We start from the raw sequence: 12,261 nt of genomic DNA, 5'->3' as shown, positions 1-12,261 counted from the left end.
CATATAGAGAAATTTTCAGGTAATCTAGGAGATGGGGCTTTCCTGGAATATTGCGGAGGCTGTACCAATACAGCTTTGGAGGTTCCACTGTGGTCCATGTAAATGGCACTCCTTGGAGTCATGCAGTGTACAGCCTGCACAACCGTATGAGGCATCCCTGTTTATGAGGCTGCTTATGTGTAGCCATAGGTTTTAGCCAGCAGCCAAAGCAGAGGAAGGTTTGCCATGTTTATGAAGGTTCCAGTGCCAGAAAAGGACACATAACATCTCACTCACTGCAGAAATAGACTAAAGGAGCAGCAGTGGGCAGGACCAAGATGCTCAGTGAGAAAGAACTTGAAGTTTGATCTAACACAGAGAACAGCCACAGAGAATGTTAGTCTGAAAATGTTTAAAGCAGGTGAAACAAAATATATCCTCCCTCGCCAACCCATACCTACTGTGAAATAGCTCAACAGGCCTCCCATTGACCAGCTCACTTGAGCAGTGTGGTTTTCCCTTCAATGCACAAACTGTAAAATCAACACCATGGTAGATGAGTGAATTACACTGCTATTTGAGATTGGGATTAGCCATAAACTAGCTAAATAGGGGCAGTTACCACAACTAACCACGGGAGCAAGTTTTTCCACTACGAAATCTGATTCTATAAACTTAACACAGAATAGAAATATTTGCTCCACTGCGCAGCCCAGTCAGCTCTTGCACCCAAGGCTCTTAACTTGCACAGGACAGGAGAATCCACATTTCTGTGTCCATGTGTAAGAAGCACATTTCTTGAATTTTTGTGGTGAGTCAAGGATTTTTATGAGAGTTAATTTTCACACAACCCCCAATACACATTTTTTCTTTCATTTATTGGAAGATATGAAGAAACTGCATGGTAATTAAGCTGAAAAATATGTAGCGGTGATGACTAAGCAAACACCTCAGCTTTCATGATTGTGGCTGGCTGAAGTTTCCAGTAATGCATGCACTTGGGGCAAACCCTCCCGGAGAGCCTACCATGTGCCAACTCCATGGGAATAAATGTCAAGAACACATGACCCTTGACCTCAAGGGGCTCCCAACCTGGTGGGGGAGTCACAACTTTCTCACCTGCAAAGTTATCCAGCCCTGCAAGGCAGTGCGTGCAGTGTCCACTGAGGAGAACTGACCGTGTGTGATCCCTGTGGACAAGAGGGATCTGGGGCCTCCAAGAAAGGTGGGCTCTGAGCTGGTCTTAAAGAAGAGCAGGATGTGGAAAATTAAGGTTTCACAGAGCAGAGCTGCTCACTAGCCTCCTACCTCTAGCTTATGACCTCTGTTAATAAGAGAGAAATTAAATTTGAACACATTTGGGCCACTGTATTTTGGGGTCTCTTTGTTACAGCAGCTTAGCCAATAAGCCTAACCAATACATCTGTGGAACAGTTCTTGAGCTTACCTCCTCTGAACACATCCAGCCCAGTATGACTCCATCAGCAAGAAGGAAGGAAGGGAGCCAACAGCTCCTTGGCTACATCAATTCTAACCTCCCACTGACCTGGCCAAGCAGGAGCTTTCACTTTGTTCTAGCAATAAAGAAGCAGAGATGCAAAGGTTTTCCAAGGTCACACACAGCTAGGAGGCAGCAAAGACCAAGAACCCAGATAGTTCAGACGCTCTCTAGGACTCAAGCATAATCAACTGTAGGCAGGAAGAACCTCAAAGGACTGTATTGGGTATGCCCCAAGTATATATTCACTCAAGAGGGCAACATACAGAATCCCCGACATTCTACTGAATCCAAAGAGTTTAGCAGTCTTTGAGCACTAGAAAAGAACTTGGAAAATTTCCAGTTTAACCACTCATTTTACAGATGAAGAAACTGAGGCCTGGAGGGGTTAAGTGGTTTGTCCAAAATTCCATGTGCCTACACAGTTCATGGCCCTATTCAGCACAGCATACCGTGAACCTTATGTCCATGGCTTCAGGGACAAAAGGCAAATTAGGGCATGTGTTTTCTTGAAGACCTTCTTCGAGTCTCTCCGGGCTCAAGAAGCAGACAATGATGGAAGGTGCCCTGCATGGATGGGGGAGGACACGGGCAAAAAAGGGCCTCGGTTACTGTGGTCCAGAGCTGATGCTTGACCGAATTCTAAAGTAGGTCAACCTTGTTCTTATCCCTAAGTTTCCCTTTCTGGGCCCTTTGCTCTCCTCCAGGTACTGACAGGTGACAGCTTGGTAGTCATGTAAGCTGTATCCTGGGGTACGTATGTTCATTCAGGCTCTCTCTCCAGCCATCAGTGAAAAACTTTGTCTTCGTCAGAGAGACTGCAGGCCCAGCCAGCAAGCAGGCACGGGGCGTTGCGAGAGGAGGAGGGAGGAGGGTTGCTGGGAAAATCTGATATGCATAATAGGGAGGCCATCTCTGCAAGCAGCCTTGGACGCTGAGATTGTGTCCAAGCTGGTCTGTGTGCTGGGGCTCAGCACCGCCTTTCAGAAAACATGTTCCGGTGATGAAATAAGAGCTGTCATATCTGTTTAGGGAGCTCGCTGCATTTCCGAAAAGCTCCTGACTTGAGCAGGCTGAGTCAGGAGTGGGCACGTGTGTTAGGTAAACCCAGAGAGTTATTGATTTCTCAAGACTTTGTAAACTGATCCTGTGTGGGAGTATTTCCCTTTCCTTATATAGATCATTAGGGAAGACTGGACACACATCATGAATTCAATTCCTAACCAAACAAATTTCTGCCCACGCAGACAGCTCAACTCATTTTAGTACAGGCAACATCTAACAAATAAAATATTTTCTTCATCTTCGAGACTGATTTGTCATTGGAACATAGGTGAGGGTCTACATGGGTCCTTTAAGTGTCCCTGTCTGGGCTGCTGTAATCCAAGGTACTTTTAAAAGGCACCACATTAGGGCTTCCCTGGTGGCGCAGTGGTTGAGAGTCCGCCTGCCGATGCAGGGGACACGGGTTCGTGCCCCGGTCCGGGAAGATCCCACATGCCCAGAGCGGCTGGGCCCGTGAGCCATGGCCGCTGAGCCTGCGCGTCCAGAGCCTGTGCTCCGCAACGGGAGAAGCCACGACAGTGAGAGGCCCGCGTACCGCAAAAAAAAAAAAAAAAAAAAAGCACCACATTAAAAAAAAAAAAGGCACCACATACACAGGAAAGCCTTTAAACCTAGGTGTTCCCATTAGCTGTTTGCACTACCCCAGGGATGAAGATTGTGGATCATGTTATTATTCCCACTTGCCAGATGTGGAAACTGAGGCCCAGAATGATGAAGAACTGGTCCAAATTCACACAGCAAGAAACAAACCATCCCCTTCCATTGCCTTTTCCCACTTTCATACAGGACGTGTTTTCTTGGGAGATAAGTCTGAAATGTCACAGGTTAAAAGAGAGAATGGAGAAACCATCAAGGACCCATAGATAGTGCATTCATTTGTTCATTCATTTAAAAACTTTTACTGAGTGCCAGCTGTGAGTCAGGCACCGTTCTCAGTTATGGGGATGCAGCAGTGAATAAAGCAGAGAAGAATCCCACGGCTATCCTAGTCTTGTTCTTTGACTCTTATCCCTTTCTGGGTAATAACACCTGGCATTTACTTAGAGCTTAACAGTTTACAATGTGCTTTCCTGTACCGGCTCCTAAGACCTTCACAGCCATCGTCAGAGAGGCTAGGTGTGTTACCTGCAGGCACATGCAAAGCTGGGATTCTGATCCAGCTCTTCTGACAGCAGTGCAGCAGTGCCCTTGCAGGTCTTCTGCACTTTCTTCTTAAACAACTAGACAAGGGTCACAGCGCTAGAGGGGCACCAGGGAGCCTCCGAGCTACTCCACCCCCTCCCCTGCACAGTACGAGTGGTGGGGAAGAGAGTTCCCCCAGCAATTTGTCAGTTCACAGCTTGCAAAGCCAAAGGACCTGACCATAGATGGAGAAAGGATACAGGAGTTCATGCCCTTGTGACCTGTACATCACATGGGAAAGACCGGAGAGGGGCTGACTGGGAGGAGGGGCCACAGGAGATGGAGATGGGGGCTTTGCAGTATTAGGCTGGGGCATGTGCATGTCCACAATTCATATTTATTTGCCCAAAAAAGCAGCACTTGGCCTCCTGTGAGTGGTGAGCTTTCAGGGAGGCAGTGTCCCTCTAGACCCAGGGTGGGCTTAGCCTGAAGGAGGCAGGAAGTGGGAATTGAGAGGCACACCCTTTTTTAGGGGCCTCCTTACTGTTTTCCATAGTGGCTGCACCAATTTACATTCCCACCAAAAGTGCATGAGGGTTCCCCTTTCTGCACATCCTTACCAACACTTGTTATCTCTTGTCTTTTTGATGATAGCCATTCCAACAGGTGTGAGGTGATATTGCCTCGTGGTTTTTGCATTTCCCTGATGATCAGCAATGTTGAGAATCTTTCCATGTGTCTGTCGGCCATCTGTACTCTTCTTTGGAAAAATGTCTGTTCAGGTCCTCTGCCCACTTTTTAATTGGGTTGATTGTGTTTCTGATGTTGAGTTGTATGAGTTTTTTGCGTATTTTGAACATTAACCCCCTATCAGATGTATCATTTGCAAATATCTTCTCCCATTCAGTAGGCTGCCTTTCCGTTTTTGTTGGTAGTTTCCTTTGCTGTGCAAATGCTTTTTAGTTTGATCTAGTCCCATTTGTTTATTTTTGCTTCCTGTTTCCCTTGCCTGAGGAAACATATCCAAAAAAATATGACGAAGACAAATGTCAAAGAGCTTACTGCCTATGTTTTCTTCTAGGAGCTTTATGGTTTCAGGTCTTACATTTAAGTCTTTAATTCATTTGGAGTTTATTTTTATGTTTGGTGGTACACGAACTTTTAAAGGCAATACTGCCAATTTTCTGTCCAGAAAAGTTGCACCAAATTTACCTTCCATAAGCAGGAGTTAAAAGTAAAGATTTGGGGACCTTTGTAACTTTCCCATGCCTGTTATTCTTATTTGCTCCTATGGTGATTAACAATAAAACCCATAAAAAGACAAGGAGGTCCATGAAGGATGTCAGGGAACCACAAAGAGGACATTGAGAAGTTGGTCCATGTTCCCAGGCTGTGGAAAGGAACAACAGGAAATTGGATAGACGATAAAAGCTTTAAAAACACCCTGAGGGATGGAAGAAAGGCAAATGTTGGGGGGACCCATGGAGGTACCCCCCAGTGCGTGTTTTGACTCCTGAACTAAACAGAAGGCTCCCGGGGCAGGTCAGTAGCTCTGCTTCCTTTGCACTGATATCTTAGCACACAGTGGGGCTCACTCACATGGGACTGGAGGAGCATCTGGAGAGTGGATTTTAAAAATGGACACCTGCAAGAGGAAGGGAAAGTGAAACTGTTGGGCCTGGTCAGCTCCAGGGGCAGCTAGGAGAAGTGTCGGGTGGAGGAATCCTAGATGCCTGCAGATAACCAGCCAGCCCTCAGCAACCTTGGGATCATTCTCAACGAAGCATAGAAAGGTGATAATCCAGACCTTCCGGAGCGTGTCACCTAATCCGCTTTCCATCAAGCCATCAACCAGCTTTCACTGAGCAGCCGTTGAACACAGCCCAGCACTAATGCAGGGTCACAGATGAAGTGGAAGCAGTACACCTGCCTGTGAGGAACTTGCGGTCTTGGTGGGGAGGCAAGACCAACGTGACCAGGAAAGCACCACAATCCACTCCAAAGACCGTGGCAAGCGAGCATCAGACTGTGCACTGGGAGCGAGGCGGTGCAATGGGCGTCCCGAGGACAGAGGAGGGGTCGGCAGGACAGAGGGCTTCAGAGAGGAGGTGAGGCTCGAGCTTCGGCAATCCCAGGGTGGCCACCTTACGTCCTTGCTCCTGTGATCCTTCTGAGAGGAGGAAAAGCATCATCTGGCACTTTCTGGATCCCCTGTTCCTCCCAGCCGCTGCCTGCTCCAGCATCAAGGTTCAAGGGCTACCGTGAAGGGAAAGGGAAGAAAGGAACTGACAGCAGTGGGAGAGTCAAAACACACTCCAGCCCCTCCCACCGGCCACCGTTGGTGTCTGGGCCCCAGTTGCAAAACAGGCTCTGCAGGCTGACTTGCCTTTAGGGGAAGGGGAGGCTTCCAAGTATGTCTTTTTAGAGTCCCTAGGATCAGGCAAAAAAACAAAACAAACAAAAAAAACCCCAACAAGGCTACAGTGTCTGTCAACATCCCATAGTTGGACAGCTGAGGCGCTGGCATATTTACCCTGTTTAATCACCGCCCCAACCCTCCGAGGAAAAAAGCTGATTTCAGCCCCTTGAGGAGAGAGAGAAAAAAACTAGCGGTGACCTCTCTGCGGGACTGATGATAACTCGCTCCTTATAAGGAGCCAACATAGAGCCCAGCTCCTCGTTCAGGAATGCGGCCTCCGCGTGTGTTCTTCCTCAGGTTACCTGGCGATGGGGCTCCACATCCGAGCGCAGCATTTCCGGGACAGCAGAACAGGGGTTCTCTCTTCTCACCAAGTCAGGAGAGTACTAATTGCTAGAGATAATCCTAACTATAAAGCTTCTGAGTCAGCGCTATACTTGGATTTAATGGGGCTAATGAGTTGTTTAAAGAAAAAAAAATTTTTTTACTAATTGAGAAACAAACTTCCTAACAGCTATATAAACACCTGCCTCACAGTGGGTTATTATTTAACCCCTAGTAAAAGAAGAGTCAAAATCTGCATAGCTCAAAGTCCACATTCCTCCAGGAGCTAACAGAGTAATCAAAACATCATTTTTCTTTTTTTTTTTTTTTTTTGCGGTACGCGGGCCTCTCACTGTTGTGGCCTCTCCCGTTGCGGAGCACAGGCTCCGGACGCACAGGCTCAGCGGCCATGGCTCACGGGCCCAGCCGCTCCGCGGCATGTGGGATCTTCCCGGACCGGGGCATGAACCCGCGTCCCCTGCATCGGCAGGCGGACTCCCAACCACTGCGCCACCAGGGAAGCCCAGACCATCATAATTTTAGCTATTCTTTACTTACAATGTCTCCTCTACGTCAAATGCTTCATTTATGATGTTAGTTCCTATAGTAATCCAGGATGTTGAAGCTGGAGGAGAGGTTACGTCACTCGCCTGAGTTCACACAGCTAGCAGGTGGAAGCAGGGAGATTTGAACCCGAATCTTGCTGACTCCAGAGCCCACGGAGTTCTTTCAACGGGAGTCATAAACGTCTAATGCCCATGGAAGACCAGGGCCCTCTGGGCTTTGAAGTGTGAAGGAGTTTGGTCACTCCAACTTGTCCTGTTCCTCGTGAGGATTTCCCAGACCTTCAAGGAATACTTGAATGTGTGTTGCTTTTCGTTCCCATACTGTTTCACTCAGAAAAACAAGGAACCTAAGTCAAATCCCTGGGTGCTGTTTCTGCTCAACACTGGAAGAGCCAGGCCAGCAGGGTGGTGCAGGCCTTTGTGTGAGATGCTCCCAGGCTGGGCCTCCTTCTCCCCAGCCTCTGGCTGCCCTCCCCACGCACCCAGGCTCTGTCTCTCTGGCTCCCAGAGCTAATCAGCTGGCCAAATTCATCCCATATTTAGGGAGGCTGCCCAGACATTCTGACCCCCCACCCCTATTATTCATTCAAACAAATGTTTCATACCCATTTTATATCCAAGCACAGCCCTAAGGTCTTGGGGGATAAGACAGAGATGTCCCTGCCCTCTGGGAGCTGGCATTCAGGAATGTGGAGTCAATAACCAAGTAGTTACTCAATGACTTGCTTACCTCCAATTCTGCAAAGATTGCAAAGTTGCTGAGACAGGGCGTACCTGGGTCGGGGTTGGGGGTCCTGACCGGAAATGCGGAATCAGAAAATGCTTCCCCCAGGAAGAAGACAAGACGGCTGGATGCAGAGAAAGGGCCAGAGGTACAGTATGAGGCCAGAGAGGTGAACAAGGTCCCATCTTGAGGGCCCTTTTTAGATCTGGACTATCTTCGGAACGATGAGACGCCTTTGTAGGGCGTAGGTGGTGTGTCTATAAGTCAGGGAAGAAGGGAATGACACCTATGCCCACAAATTTTATAAATCAAGTTGAGAACTAACAACTGCCTTTTTGGCTCTTGGTTTTTCTAAAACAGTAAATTTGTCGTAAGTCAAAGACTGTCAATTAAAGGACTCGTGGCAAGTGTTTCTTCTTGACAATATGATGATTTAAGCCCAAGCAATCCTCTCAAGAGGATGTATTCATCCACCTCTGCCAGCAGTCTGAATCTGGAAGGGTCATCCTGCATAGCTGCATTTGGAGGTAGGCTCCTCAAGGCCTATTCAGAGGGGTGGATTTGGGGGCAGGGGGTTGGGGGAGAGAGACAAGGCAAAGAGTAGATTGGTTCTGGGATCTCAAGGATGATCCCCTCCATCAAGGCTGTCCATGTGGGGTTGCTCTCCTGGGTTCTGGGAAAGCACTGAGGGACCCCCCAGACAGCATTCTCAAAGTCTGCCCTGATGTCCACACTGAAGACCGAGGTCTTTGGTCCTTAAGCCTTTTTCCATGTGTACAATGAAGCCTTGCCCCAGAGGATCCACTGAGGTTTCTTCTCACCCTCATAGTCTGTGATCTAATCACTTAATAGAGACATGTCTTCCCCAGCTGCCTCCCTAGGACAGTGTTTCATGGGGGACAACTCTGAGAGCTAGCTGGGACCCAGAGAGGGACGGAAGGAAAAGGGGGAGAGGTGGGATATCGACAAGGACTTTTTCATCAATCGATTGGTGGGAAGGCAGCAAGACGGGACGCAACCTATGGCAACAGTACGATTCTACCCAGAGACGGTTCTGCCTTTGAGAGCTTGACTTGTCCACTTGTTCAGAAGTCACGAAGATTTAAACACATGTACATGTGCGCACAGGTGCACATGCACACACACACATTCCATACGTTTCCCCTTTAGGGGAATGTTAACATTCCTTTAAAGTGTTTTTCTTAAAATTATATTTGGAGACCACATTTTTTCAACTTGTGAGAATATATCTCCAAAATCTCAATAAATTGTGATTTGTTTTTAAAAAAAACCTTCTTCATACCATAACCAAATTGACTGTTAGCAATCAAAACACAGCAACTTGCAGTATTAGCAGCCTGGTTGCCATGCGTGTTGTGTCAAAGCCCTTTTCCTAGGATTTTGTACATTACCATACCTCTGCAAATTTTCCACTAACCTTGTCCTCTCTGAAAAGTGGGGAGTTCCGGGGAAGTGTTCTTTATACAAGTGTACTGTTGGCAGTGTGTAGTGCTACTATCACGCATTGAAAAGAATGTGAGAATAAAGGAGATAATGTCTGAAATGAAAAAAAAGTGGGAATTTCTAAACCATGTAATCAAATGTTGCCAACTCTGCTTGCCAGCTATCATGATTGATAACAAATTATCAAAAGGCCATAATTATGTGCGGCCTGGGCAATCGCCACATCCAAGAAAAACACGTCTCCAGATATCTCCAGCTCTGTGGCTTCCAGTCCAAAGCTTTGTAGAATCTCTGCCTCCTGATGGGGCCCTGTTGCCAAAGGAGTAGGAGGAAACGTTTCCTTGTCTGGTAGAGTGGCTTGTGCCCTGGCTGGAACATTAGGAAACTGTTCTAGTCCAGCCAACTCTGCTCATTAATAGCTGTGTGCTTTGGCCCAGTCTCCTAACCCTTTGGAGTTGCTATTTCTTATCTCTAAAATGACAGCAACAACTCAACAACCTTTGACTGAGGACAGACTGTATGTTGGGCTGGACGGTATGTGTTAAGATATAGCTATCCGATATTAAAAAAACAAACAACCCAATCCAAAAATGGGCAGGAGACCTAAATAGACATTTCCCCAAAGAAGATATACAGATTGCCAACAAACACATGAAAAGATGCTCAACATCACTAATCATTGGAAAAATGCAAATCAAAACTACAATGAGGTATCACCTCACACCGGTCAGAATGGCCATCATCAAAAAATCTACAAACAATAAATGCTGGAGAAGGTGTGGAGAAAAGGGAACCCTCTTGCACTGTTGGTGGGAATGTAAATTGATACAGCCACTATGGAGAACAGCATGGAGGTTCCTTAAAAAACTAAAAATAGAACTCCCATACGACCCAGCAATCCCACTACTGGGCATATACCCTGAGAAAACCATAAGTCAAAAACAGTCATGTACTACAATGTTCATTGCAGCTCTATTTACAATAGCCAGGACATGGAAGCAACCTAAGTGTCCATCGACAGATGAACGGATAAAGAAGATGTGGCACATATATACAATGGAATATTACTCAGCCATAAAAAGAAATGAAATTGAGTTATTTGTAGTGAGGTGGATGGACCTAGATTCTGTCATACAGAGTGAAATAAGTCAGAAAGAGAAAAACAAATACCACATGCTAACACATATACATGGAATATAAAAAAAAAAGTTCTGAAGAACCTAGGGGCAGGACAGGAATAAAGACGTAGATGTAGAGAATGGACTTGATGACATGGGGAGGGGGAAGGGTAAGCTGGGAGGAAGTGAGAGAGTGGCATGAACATATGTACACTACCAAATGTAAAATAGATAGCTAGTGGGAAGCAGCCACATAGCACAGGGAGATCAGCTCGGTGCTTTGTGTCCACCTAGAGGGGTGGGATAGGGAGGGTGGGAGGGAGATGCAAGAGGGCGGAGATATGGGGATATATGTATATGTATAGCTGATTCACTTTGTTAGAAAGCAGAAACTAATACACCAAAGTAAAGCAGTTTAGTAAATCTCTAAATCTCTATTGGATACTCCATAGTAAATCTCTATTGGATACTCCAATAGAGATGTTAAAAAAAAAGAAGATATAGCTATCACTTCAAGGAGAGTGAAGTAGTGGACACAAAACACTGGGTGAGTGCTGAGGGTGAGGTAACTCTGAATATTGGAGTATCCCTATTTACCCAGTGAGCATTTAAGATAAGATTTGGTTTATGAGAATACAAAAATGTGTCAGAATATAAATGAAATAGACACGTCTGTGTATAACAGTTCATGCGTTGTTTTAATTACATATACATACTTAAAATCACATAATATGTGCTAACTTATAAATAGCGATTAAGAGGTTAATAGTTTAAATCATATATTAAAAAATCACAACCGGGTTATAATGTAGAAATATTGCTTCTACCGACTCACAATGCAGTACTTTTTTTTTTTTTTTTTTTGTGGTATGCGGGCCTCTCACTGCTGTGGCCTCTCCCGTTGCGGAGCACAGGCTCCAGACGTGCAGGCTCAGCGGCCATGGCTCACGGGCCCAGCCGCTCCGCGGCATGTGGGATCTTCCCGGACCGGGGCACGAACCCGTGTCCCCTGCATCAGCAGGCGGACTCTCAACCACTGCACCACCAGGGAAGCCCACAATGCAGTACTTTTGATCAAACTCTTCCAACGCACCTTTGACATCAGCATCTTGGTCTTCACTAGTTGTGGAGGGAGAAGGAAGATGACAGGCCACATTACTGAGAGGCCAACAAACCCTTACAAACAAGGAAGTCTACTTCAGAATCTGAAGTCGGTTGTTCTGCTCGGATGGAATCCCCTCCACAGCTTCCTTGTGCCTTCAGGAGAGTCTGTTTCACAAGCATTCACACAGGTTGGTAGGAGTAGCTTTCTTAGGGGAAACCAAGGGAAGGGGCTGCGTTCCACAGGGTCACTGTGATGTAAAACCAGGACAGCAGCTACAGAACAGGGAGCAGAGTCAGACATGGAATTAGTTCAGGGGAAGCAGGAGCTCAGAGCCAAGGCTGCCCATGAACAAGCCTCCTTTAGAATTTGCAGATATCTTTGGGGGTGACTTGTACTTTCCACCGGTCTTGGAATGGGTATTTGAGCCAACCTTGATGAGTCTTAAAGGATAAGGTGGGATTCTTTGGGTGTTGTGCGCATGGCACATACTGGACGAACTCAACCAGTTTGTCCCAGCATCTTCAGGGCAGCCCTGCTGGAATCTGAGGAGTGTCTGCCCCTAAAGCAGTGCACTCTGCACTGTGTAAGCCTGGAGATAACCAGCACCTTCCCCTGTAGCCTGGCTCTCTCCCAGAGCAGTTCCACCACCAGCAGGCAGAATTCTTCAGTACAGTAATCCTTTCTCCTTTGCCCTGGGTCTCCAGTCTTCCTCTGGCTTTGCATCAATCCTGTCTCCCTGAGATGGAGGCAGTCAGATGGTGGGCCTCCCTGCCATCTGCAGGGTGTCCAGACACCTACCCTCTACCTTCAAGACACACAGAAAGAGTCCCCGAGAAGTTTAATTGCAGGTCCCAGAATCAGAGGGACCCTTTTCCTA

General features: G+C 46.8%; 1 long non-coding RNA gene across 1 annotated transcript; it reads right to left on the bottom strand.

Moving 5' to 3' along the window:
• Positions 1-4,043: 4,043 nt before the first annotated feature.
• On the bottom strand, positions 4,044-6,715 carry LOC125965453 (uncharacterized). Its single transcript, XR_007479327.1, has 2 exons — positions 6,386-6,715; positions 4,044-5,920 (listed from the first exon to the last, which is right to left on the bottom strand). It is a non-coding gene; the product is annotated as an uncharacterized LOC125965453 (long non-coding RNA).
• Positions 6,716-12,261: the final 5,546 nt, after the last annotated feature.

This window comes from Orcinus orca, chromosome 1 (genome assembly GCF_937001465.1).
Source record: "Orcinus orca chromosome 1, mOrcOrc1.1, whole genome shotgun sequence".
NCBI classification, from domain to species: domain Eukaryota; kingdom Metazoa; phylum Chordata; class Mammalia; order Artiodactyla; family Delphinidae; genus Orcinus; species Orcinus orca.
This window is presented reverse-complemented; position numbering and strand designations above follow the sequence as displayed.